We start from the raw sequence: 11,658 nt of genomic DNA on the forward strand, positions 1-11,658 counted from the left end.
CGCGAAGATTCGTCAACCAGCGCCAAAGTTAGAATTTTGAGATTTCCTATGGAAACACGGTCCTAACTATAACTATCTACTGGCGACCGTCAGTAGATAAGATATATATATATATATATACATATATATATATATATATATATATAGTTTCTGAGGGTTACCGGGGTTACCCCATGTACATTATTATTTTCAATAAATTGATGGTACAAAAAAATCTGGGACACTATGGCAATTTAAATGTTGGTATATCCACACAGGGGATCTCAAACACACCAGAACAAGGGAAGATGCTAAAGCAAACCGCACCTGACAATACAAGTTTTGAGTATAAGAATATGTATCTATTATCATTGAGAGCAAAGAACCTAGGAGCACTCCCCTTTCTATTCCTGAATAGGGAAAGAACTTTCCTTTAGAACATAACACACTTGGTTCAGCACCCTATAATTGCTTATATATCCATGTATTGCACAATGTGCACACGAAGAAAATTCCAGATTTCAGACGTGATCTGTTCTTGTTTTAGACTGTTCTTTATTATAATTCCATTAAACTCAACAAAGCCATAGCAAACGCGTTTCGTATCCCACAGAGACTTCTTCAGGGCTATAGAAAAAGACACATATATACAGACATTTAAAAACACTCATATACAGATATGAGCGAACAAACACAACCATTAAAATTTAAAACAAAACCATTGCATATCCCAGTATTATTCCATTTCTGAAATCAAAATTACATAATTGTACATTATTTCAAAAGAACAAGGTCTGTTTGCAGCCAATCAGAGGACACTTCCTGGTTTGAAGAGTTAGCAGCCAATCCGAGGCATGCTCGTGCTGGGGAGTTAGGCTCCGCCCAGATATATACATATTTTTTTCCTTTAATATCTCAAAAACTACTGAACGGATTTACACCATTCCAACAAAAGCGTGCTTTCTGGACCTGCTAAATTTGGCGTAATTCCGTTCAGCAGTTTGACCTGTAGCCTTGTCTAAAGTTTCCTATGGAAAATGCATTGAGAAAACATATTTTGGGACCCCCCTTTTTTCTCAGCCACCCCTTGACCAATAAACCCCAAACTTTCATGATAGGAGCTGATTAAAAAAGGGAAACGTTTTGGAAAATTTCGTAAAGATTTGTCAAACGACGCCAAAGTTATAAGCACATGAAAAAATGCTTTTCTTATGGAAACGTGGTCCTTGCTATCAAATCCCGACTCAGTGCAACACTGATCCTGCCATGACCTCACCGCTTGCGACGGCGGTCCGTGATAAGGTGGCAAACCTTTTTATCCAAAAACATTCGCTGTCAAACTCCACCAGGAAACAGCAACCACGGACACAAGATAGCTTCTTAAGCAGTTGTTTTATTCGTCAACAATATGGCAACTCGACGCGTTTCGGGACCTCGTCCCTTGTTCACGAGTGCCGTTTAGTGTTTTTGCATTTCCTTATATCACCACGTGATTACTAACTCATAAACAGTGAAAAAAGACTTTAACAACATTCTGAGCCGCTACAAAAATGCAAACATTATATTTCTTGATGTACTAACATCATCACATCTATTTTATATTACATTTGAAAATACCAATTTCGGCAATTCTCATAATCTGATGAGCATTGAACACAGACTCTGCTCATTCGAGCCGTAGCCTTTCACTGAGAGCAATCGTATATTGACAAAACATCTTTAACATTCTTCGACAAAAATGGTTCACTGCCCACATGAGTCTACATGTCGCTCTATTTTATCATCTATTTACGCATCAAATTAGCTCTTTTCAAAAATGGATACATAATCACTCTGTTTATTTAGAGCGGTGTCATGCCCCAGTGGGCCCAAATAACCTTAGAGATATTTTCACTCTTTAACGTTTCTTCTGGCATCATGCAAATGGCAAATTCTGAAAAAATAAAATAAAAGATAAATAAAAGACAAAATATATGTTAATTACTAGCCACCATAAAATCCTAATCACACCCAACACCAACGGCAAATTAAAAATTATAAGCGTCTTCATGAGGCAAAACTACATTTTCTCTTATTTACATTGCTCGACATCAGTTGGAACACTAACAAACCACATTTTATATTTTTAGGAAAGTGCATTGTATAACAATTATTCAATCTGGGCAAAATTTCCACTTTACATAGAAAACACTTGTTTCACTGAGAATTATCTAATCTCAGACTTCTTTAATCAGAATTCGAAAGCCAAGGATCAAAATTCAAAGGATTCAACCTAAATGCACAGACAGCTCTTCATCACAATTATGCCCTATCGGGATCATAGTTCTATATTGTATGATAAGTTTTGATCCAAGGCGACGTAAACTTTGCACTCTATTTCCACCTCTTTCATTGATTTTGACAGTATCCAATACACAGAAACTGAGCAGATTGGTATTCTGGTTATGATAGCTCTGAAAATGTCGTGCTATCGGGTATTGTTTATCTCCGTTCTTTATCGCACTAAGGTGTTCTAAAATCCTTATTTTAGCCTTGTGTATCATGCTCCCTATGTAGATCTTTTTACAGGGGCATGAAAGGGCATAGACAGCAAAGTCGGTATTACAAGAGGTGTGATTTATTATCTTAAATGGAATACTCTCTGGTGAGAGTTTGATTTCCTTCACAATCTTGCTGTTACAACAGGCGTTACATTTCCTACATGTAAAGAATCCATGTATTCCTATAGATTTATTGGTTAGTAGCTCTACTGCTCTGCATAAGGAATCTTTAAGTGATCTTGCCCTCTTAAAAGTGATTTGAGGGGAGACCTCAATACGGTTTGTTAAGTCTGGATCCGTATGTAGCACTGGCCAAAATTTACCTAGGCTCTTACGTACCATAAAGGCTTGCTTATTGCATGTTGTAATAAACCTGATTTTTTCACTATCTTGTGATCTCATTCCATCATTCTCTTTCACACATAACAGTGATGCTCTAGATCTCTTAGCTACTGCTGTTTTTGCTTTTTCAATCACTGATAATCAGTATCCTCTTTCCTGAAATCTTTGTCATGATCCCTTCTTCCTCTTTGAAACTCTCTGCTGTACTACAATTTCGTTTTGCCCTTAATAGCTCACCTACAGGTATGCTGTTGATCAGTGAGCTTGGGTGGCAACTTCGGGCATGTAGCAGACTATTGCCTGCCGTTGATTTCCAGAAGTGTACTCTCAAGTTTATTTTTCTCGACTGTAAGTCTGAGATCGAGGAATTCAAGACTTTCTTTAGACCATTGGCACGTGAAATGCAAATTAAAATCATTCACATTCAAAATGTCAACAAACTCCATAAATTCACTCTCTGTGCCCTCCCATACACAGAAAATGTCGTCTATATAGCGGACCCACATGGCTGCCTTCTCTTTGAATGCTGGTAACTCTCTTACTACTTTCTCTTCCCAGTACCCCATGAAGAGACATGCAAAACAAGGAGCAAAGCAGGTCCCCATAGATGTACCCAGGGTCTGTTTATAGATCTTATTGTCGAAGAGAAAGTAGTTCTGGGTTAAGCAAGTTGACATCATTTCCAGTAACATCTCTGTGTTAAAGAGATATGATATCGATCTTTCACTCATAAAAGCCATATCTAACTTGCCCTTTCCTCATACCAGAAAAGATCTTCAGGCTTTTCTGTGCATCTTGGGATATTATAGGCGGTTTATACCCTCCTTCTCCCCAATAGCCGCCACTTTAACCAATCTTTTAAAAAAGGATGTGAAAACCGAAAAGACCTTTCACCAGTTAAAACAATCCCTTACGACCAAGCCTGTCCTCCTCAGTCCTGACTATTCTAAACCATTTATTTTACAAACTGATGCCTCAGAACACTGCATAGGAGCCATCCTCTCCCAGAGAGATTCCCAAGGACAGGAAAAACCTATTATATACATTAGCCGCAAACTGTTTACCCGAGAAAAGACATTTGCGGTGGTGGAGAAGGAAGCCCTGGCCATCAAACAGGCTGTTGAATCCTTGAGGTATTACCTTATTGGCTGCAAAGTCACCCTATATACTGATCATGCCCCACTAGAGTGGCTCTCTTGGAACAAAGGACATAATGACAGAATCCTACGTTGGTTCTTAGCCCTACAACCTTTTCGATTCACCACCCACCTTAGTAAGAGGCGATGATCAAACCAACTCTGACTATCTCTCTAGAAACTCCTTGGATTGATTTCTTGCAGGCAAGAAAGTTAGGGAAGGAGGTTGTGAGGAAGAGTATCTGCCCCAGAACCCAAATACTTACCTTTCGTGATCCCATTCTACTGTAGTGAAACGGTGAAACCATCTCATGGCTGGAAAACAAAAGAAGAATAAAGGGTTAAACAACTCCTCCTGGACTCTCCTGTACAGGAACCAGGCGGATCCTCCCAACTGATGAACCAATCAGGGGCCCAGCACACAGAAGAAAAGGACATCACCCACGGAAGACAAGGCGAACCTGAAACCGAAGGGATGAGATGGAAAAAGCCCGAAAATGCTGCAGAAGAGAGCACGAGAGGAACGCCTTCCGAAAAAGATGAGAAACTGAAGGGAGACACCCGAACCAGAGACACCGAGGCTAGAGAGACGACGCCAGAAGATTGGAGTGAGGGGTGGTGGACACCCCGAGGAGAGGCATATTCGCCGCCGCAACTCAGGAGAGTTGAGGCACCAGCTTTGAGTGGCACAAATATGGGAAAAGGGGTTCTGGAACCTTAAAACCGGAAAGGGAGAGAACCCTACAGGGAATGAGGTGAAGGGACACCGAAATTTGTTTATTAACATCACATTGGTTTCCCTAATTGTGCGTGTTTGGGGTCACGACCAGAGGGGTTAATTATTGTTTATTTTAAAGCGCGTTTGATTTTTTTTGGTGCATTGGCGCATGGACATGGGGTTAGGAGTTGAACATAGACATCACTGAAGATCAGTGATTATCGAAACAGGGAACTATCACAAATAAAACTGTTTCCAATCAAATCTGTGAGCAACAGTTTGAAACCTAGTATATGTGGGACACTCTGCTTAGTTGCGGATTCCTTGTCGGCCTAGTATCGGCCTTGGTTTTCCTCATTTCTTTTGAGGTGATTCCTCCTCCTATTTACGTTTAGAAAAAGGAAGAAGAGTGTACGTGAGGAAAAGGAAAGAGATGACCTACCCTTATCATTATTCTTTCACTCCTCATCTATTTTTTGAACCAAAGAGTGTGTGAACCATTCCCTTTCCCAATCACTCTGAGTGCGGTGAAGGATTCTGTCCCAGCTCCAACTCACTAAAAGAAAAAAAAACTAAAAAGGTACTTACCGCTATTTTTTCCTGAGTTTGAGTCCCCTAGGGACCTCTACCTGGAGAAGACCATCCTGAAAGAAAGAAGAAGAGATAAGAAGTAACCAAGTAGAGAAAACCAGGACTGGGAGCACTAAATTTTCTTATATCACAAAAAGAGGGGGGGACCGGGAGCGTAATTAGAAAGTAGGTCCAGTACCCGTGCTCCCTCAGAATAACTTGAATATTACGAGAGGGTAACTGTTCCTGAGGAATTATGGTTGTGTGTGTTCTCTCAACGCGGTGTGGGGAATTTCTCCTTTTGTATATAGTGCCCTCACACACCCTTTCGGGTGTCTTGCTTCATCATAGGGCGTTGCTCCTCGTGGGGGTGGCGCTGCAGTCCCCCACGGGCCCCGCAAGAGGGCTCTTTGGCGGAGATCTTTTGGTTGGAGACGCCGCAGTTGTGCATGGGTGTGTGTGGGCCTAATGGAAGACAAGTGGGTGGTGCGGTTAAAAATTGCTGGGTAGAGTTTCAGACCTTTATTCACTGCTCTACCTGGCAAATGGTTAAAAATAGTAATCCTGGAGCTACTCTTAATGAAAGAAAATAAAAGAGGGCAGATCCTGGAAAGTAACTGCTGCTCTCAGGAATGTGAGTGGGGAGCCTACTGGTGAATGGTCAACATGTTTCGCGCTTACGAATGGGTCCTTAAGGGATCCCTAATGCGCTTCGTCAGGACCTAAGATAATTTAAATAGTGAGTGAAAGTGTTTGTGAGTGAAATAGAATAACAGGTTTCAGTGAGGTGTGGTTCTGTAGACCTGTTGTACCTCAATATTAAGGTTAGTCCAGCGTCTTTGCGCTGAGAGGTTTACCTGTCTTTTCTGGAAACCTCAACCCAACCTGGATTGGTAGGGAAAAAAAGGGGGGGAGAGAGACACACACATGGACAGGGGAGAAAAATATGCAGAGACAAGTAACATCAAGGTAAGTACTAGTACATTTTATATCACGAATGTCATATAAGCAACACAGGATAATTACAATGCACGCCATGCTTCTAAAGTAAACATAACATGCGTGTGTGACGGACTCGATAGTGAGGACTATGACCCCAAAATGCCTTGAATCCGTTACTGTGCAGTGAGAGTATCGTCGCATCCGAGTGTCTCACTTGGCCAGCTGTTCGTGTGAGGCAGTAAAACTTACCCCGTGGGAACTGAAGCTGGCTATATCGTGGCTGTTAACGGGAGACGAGCAATATCTATACAGTGGTGTGTTCGTATATGTGCAAATAACACAGCTAACTGTATCCGTGAAACATAGGTGAAATAAAGGATAGGAAACTAGATTAATAGTTGAGGCCTACCCTCAAGTTGTAGGGATTAGGGCTCCATCAGCAAAGTGGAGTTGGCACTAAGGAGAAACTAACAGATGGGGAGACAGAGAAAGGTATCATGACAATCGGTATCTGTGTCAGACCCAAAAGTTGCGCGGCTAGGCTCACCTCTCTCGTTGGGAAATACTCACTCGTGCTCCTTCGCCCGGGACGTAGTGACCTACCCCTTCTCCGTCTATCGCTGGAATGGATAGCCATTGAGCGACAAACTTCCGCTTATATCCGATTACTACTGCTGCACTGTTCTAATTGGGGGCGTGTTTGTGGGCGCAGATCCATTGAAGGCTGGATTTCACAACAAGAAGCCAACTTCCTAACGACAGATGAACCACGGACCCCATACTTTTATACTCTCCCCAAGATCCACAAAGGGGTCACCCCCCCTCCCGGCAGACCGATTGTCTCTGGCATTAACTCTGTGTTAGAACCACTGAGCAAATTTTGCGACTTTTACCTACGCCCCTTGGTGAGCCAGACGCCTACCTACCTGAGAGATACCACAGAAGTCCTAAATCTCATCGATCAATTCCCTGACGCCAACCGTATAGACTTCCTAGTGACCATGGACGTTGAAGCCCTCTATACGAATATCCCGCAGGATGCCACATCGGAAGTCCTAGAAGACACTCTCCGGAAAATCGCACCATGGCCCTACATGACACCGATCTCCTTCATTTGCGACTGTGCTTCCCTGGCTCTCAAGGAGAATTTTTTTGCCTTTAATAATCAACTTTTCCATCAGATACAAGGCACGAGCATGGGAAGCACATTCGCGCCGAGTCTGGCTTGCCTTTACATGGCTCATTTTGAAGAGAGACACATTTTGGGAGACAACAACCCATTTAAAGAGCACATTCTGCTATGGCGTCGTTATATAGACGATGTTATCGTATTTTGGCAAGGGAATGAAGACACTCGGATGCGACGATACTCTCACTGCACAGTAACGGATTCAAGGCATTTTGGGGTCATAGTCCTCACTATCGAGTCCGTCACACACGCATGTTATGTTTACTTTAGAAGCATGGCGTGCATTGTAATTATCCTGTGTTGCTTATATGACATTCGTGATATAAAATGTACTAGTACTTACCTTGATGTTACTTGTCTCTGCATATTTTTCTCCCCTGTCCATGTGTGTGTCTCTCTCCCCCCCTTTTTTTCCCTACCAATCCAGGTTGGGTTGAGGTTTCCAGAAAAGACAGGTAAACCTCTCAGCGCAAAGACGCTGGACTAACCTTAATATTGAGGTACAACAGGTCTACAGAACCACACCTCACTGAAACCTGTTATTCTATTTCACTCACAAACACTTTCACTCACTATTTAAATTATCTTAGGTCCTGACGAAGCGCATTAGGGATCCCTTAAGGACCCATTCGTAAGCGCGAAACATGTTGACCATTCACCAGTAGGCTCCCCACTCACATTCCTGAGAGCAGCAGTTACTTTCCAGGATCTGCCCTCTTTTATTTTCTTTCATTAAGAGTAGCTCCAGGATTACTATTTTTAACCATTTGCCAGGTAGAGCAGTGAATAAAGGTCTGAAACTCTACCCAGCAATTTTTAACCGCACCACCCACTTGTCTTCCATTAGGCCCACACACACCCATGCACAACTGCGGCGTCTCCAACCAAAAGATCTCCGCCAAAGAGCCCTCTTGCGGGGCCCGTGGGGGACTGCAGCGCCACCCCCACGAGGAGCAACGCCCTATGATGAAGCAAGACACCCGAAAGGGTGTGTGAGGGCACTATATACAAAAGGAGAAATTCCCCACACCGCGTTGAGAGAACACACACAACCATAATTCCTCAGGAACAGTTACCCTCTCGTAATATTCAAGCACTAAATTTTCCCCTGCACACCCAACCCATCTAATAAGTACGCAAAAATTGAGAAATATATCAAGCCTCCTCTATTCTGTTTCCGCCCATCCCTCCCACAGGCACCAATCGGAAGGAAGCAAATGAGAGTAACAAGAAAAGCAAACAAACAGTAGGAAGTGGGGGGTTTCCAAGCCCCTGTATGTCCACAGTAAGCCATAATGTGCCGCGCAGCACTTAGGGCAGCACTGTCTAGCAGGCATAAAATCAAATAAAAAAACATTTGCCAGTAACCTTTCCAATCAACTCTAAAGCTACAGAGAATTGCCCCCCCCCCCTTCACAACAGCCTCTCTGCCTCTAATGCAATTTGGAGGTTGAGATGTGACATAGTGGCTAAAGAGCTGCTGCTTTCCACGTGGGGAAACAGGGTCGATTACCGGCCTTGACTCTACAACCTGTGATTCTATGCACATCACTTTATTTCCCTGCGCCTAAAAAAGAGTTCTGGTTCTCTTATAAAGTGCTGTGCTATAGGTAAAAGTGAAGCTAAAGCCAAACTCTTCAAGGACAATGTCCATCTGTCCCTTTTGGAAAACAGTCCATGTAAAAACACATTGAAAAAATAGAACTCCAAAATATTCTATGAAGGTTTTTGGCATGTATTTACTAGAATATTTCAGCCAAACTTGTTTCCCACGTTATAGGACTTGGTTGATTTACTATTCGAACTCGAGGTTCGTTATATTTAAGGGCAAGTGAGGTGATAGTAGAATGAGGTGCAAACAGACATTATTTGCAGTGAGGTATATGTGTAATGTCGAACTTTTGGTAATCTTTGCTTTGGAGTTAGTATTTTTTTCAAACATATTTTTCTGTCCATGTATTGACATACTTTAAAGTGGGAAAGGGTATTAGTGACAAGATTAGAACAGGTTTATGTCTTTAGTGAATATATGACGTTACAACGTATGCAATTACAATGCATGCTTTTACAACGCAGTCTTACATCACAACTACCATTATATTGCATGATTTACACCGCATGCTATTACAACACATTTTTAGAAAATACCATTACAGCACATTACATTACATGCATACCATTACAATGCATAATACTTTTGGGGCAACAGTAGGGTAAGTGTTGGATAGTGTAGGGGTAAAAATTACTATTCCCACTCCTGTGAGTGCAACAGTAGGGTAAGTGTTGGATGGTGTAGGGGTAAAAATGACTAATTGTTGAATAGTGTGGGGAAAAAAATACTATTTCCACTCCAGTGATTGCAACAGTACGGAAAGTGTTGGATAGTGTAGGGGTAAAAATTACTATTCCCTTGTAACCCAAAAACCATACCCACCCTAATACTAAAATAATCTCCATTACTTACCTTATAACGCGTTGTAATGGCACGCGTTGTAATGGTATGCGTTGTAATGGCATGCGTTGTCATGGCAGTTGCATTGTAACAGTTGCGTTGTAAAGGTAGGTCGTTGTAGTGACAGCATTGTAATGAATGTTTCCCGTCTTTAGCAAGCTAAGCAGGTAGGCTGGATTATGGGCTAAAAAAAGGTTGCTAGGAAAAGGGTTATTGAATCAGTATTTTAGCTTGACCTAGATTGCCAAAAAGGGTAGGGGAAAGAAAATAGAGAATTAAAGCATGCAAGAGAAAGAGTGGAGTTAAGAAAAGAAAGACTCAGATAGAGTTTGAATAAAGTTGCAGATTAGTGAAGGCCATTGGACTGCGGTAATAGGGTTTGGAAAGGGAATTTGGATAACTGACGATGGGGCTAAGGAGAACAGTTTGTGATGTGATTCAGAAATCAGTAATACATGTGTTGGGTGTAATGTAGGGGAACAGGCTAAGGGAATCGAGTAGAATGAAGGATGGGATTGAAGGAAGGCATAGGACTCCGAATTTATGAGGGGCTCTTACTAACTGAGCCTAATGAGGGCATTCTGGGAGGTATCAATTAGGGAAAATAGTAGGAAAAAGGCCTTTAGATATAAGGAGAGGTTTGATTTCAGGAAATGGACAGATTAGGGGTGGACAGGGATTGAGACAAACGGAGGTAATAATTTGCTTAGGAGAATTTGTTTCAAGAGTGAGCTAAATTAGCATGAATTAAGTGGAAGTTGGTTGGAGGTGTTGAAATATATTAAAAAACTTGGTGACTAACCAGGGATTTTAAAATGTTTTTTCAACTCTGTTTCGAGTTTTGTTGCTTCATTCACTCACCTTTTGCCCGACAGCCCTTTCGTTCAGGAAGTCTTCGCCTCTGTGCAGGCGGGCAACTAGAGCAAAATTTCGGAGGGGGGGGGGGGGGGGGGGGGAGGAGGTGAAAAAGATTTTGGGGTGGCTAATTCTTCCAGCCATAGGCAGAGTCTCTCTAAGAAGGGGTGGAAACAAGACAAAAGCTTAATTAACAAGGAAATGGTATTTTAAAGACCTGTGAAGTACTCGGGTGCGCTGCATTTAGATGATCCCCAGCCCGCGAAGCTGTCTCACCCCGGGCTGAAACACACGACGGGGAGGGCTGATGCCCGGTGAGCCCAATGGGTGTTGCGCGCCTGCCTCTGTGTGCCCCTGGCGTCAATCCAGATTAGATCCTCTGTCTTTTCAATGCCTCCGGATTCAGCAGCGGTTGCCTCCAGGTCTTGTCTTTAATGCCGCGGCTCCTTAGAGGCTCGCTTTTATACACCCTGAACACGTCACAATGCGCATGTTATCACGATTCATCACTCAGCTGTGTGGAAGACACCATGTGCGTCTTGGCTGAGGGGCCAGAAGGGTAGAGCGCTGAGACATGTATATTGCCCGAATGATCTACCTATTTAAACCACTAAACCATTGAATAAGTAACATAAACGGGGCGTTGTGTAGTCCATTATAAAATGCTTCAACTATGCTCCTCCCGTTCCTTTGCTACAGTGGAGACGCCAGGTGTCCAAGATACGCTATTTTCTTGTTCTTATAGCCACGTAACGTCATAGACCAGGTGTTGTGATATCATCATCATCCTCATGCCGGGTCGTTCATCACCTGGTGCTGTGAAGGTATTCACACGTTCGTCAGCAGTCCCTATTTTTAATATCGAATACTTTAAAAATAATTTAAACTCCTAAATTAGAAATTACATGTCAGGAAAGGTTCATTTTAAGAAAGTG

General features: G+C 42.4%; 1 long non-coding RNA gene across 1 annotated transcript; it reads right to left on the reverse strand.

The window, feature by feature from the left end:
• Positions 1-572: 572 nt before the first annotated feature.
• LOC146817920 (uncharacterized) lies at positions 573-11,164 on the reverse strand. The gene is made up of 4 exons (XR_014962595.1): positions 10,941-11,164; positions 5,304-5,359; positions 4,264-4,312; positions 573-1,912 (listed from the first exon to the last, which is right to left on the reverse strand). It is a non-coding gene; the product is annotated as an uncharacterized LOC146817920 (long non-coding RNA).
• Positions 11,165-11,658: the final 494 nt, after the last annotated feature.

The sequence above is a fragment of the Triturus cristatus genome, chromosome 6 (assembly GCF_964204655.1).
Source record: "Triturus cristatus chromosome 6, aTriCri1.1, whole genome shotgun sequence".
NCBI classification, from domain to species: domain Eukaryota; kingdom Metazoa; phylum Chordata; class Amphibia; order Caudata; family Salamandridae; genus Triturus; species Triturus cristatus.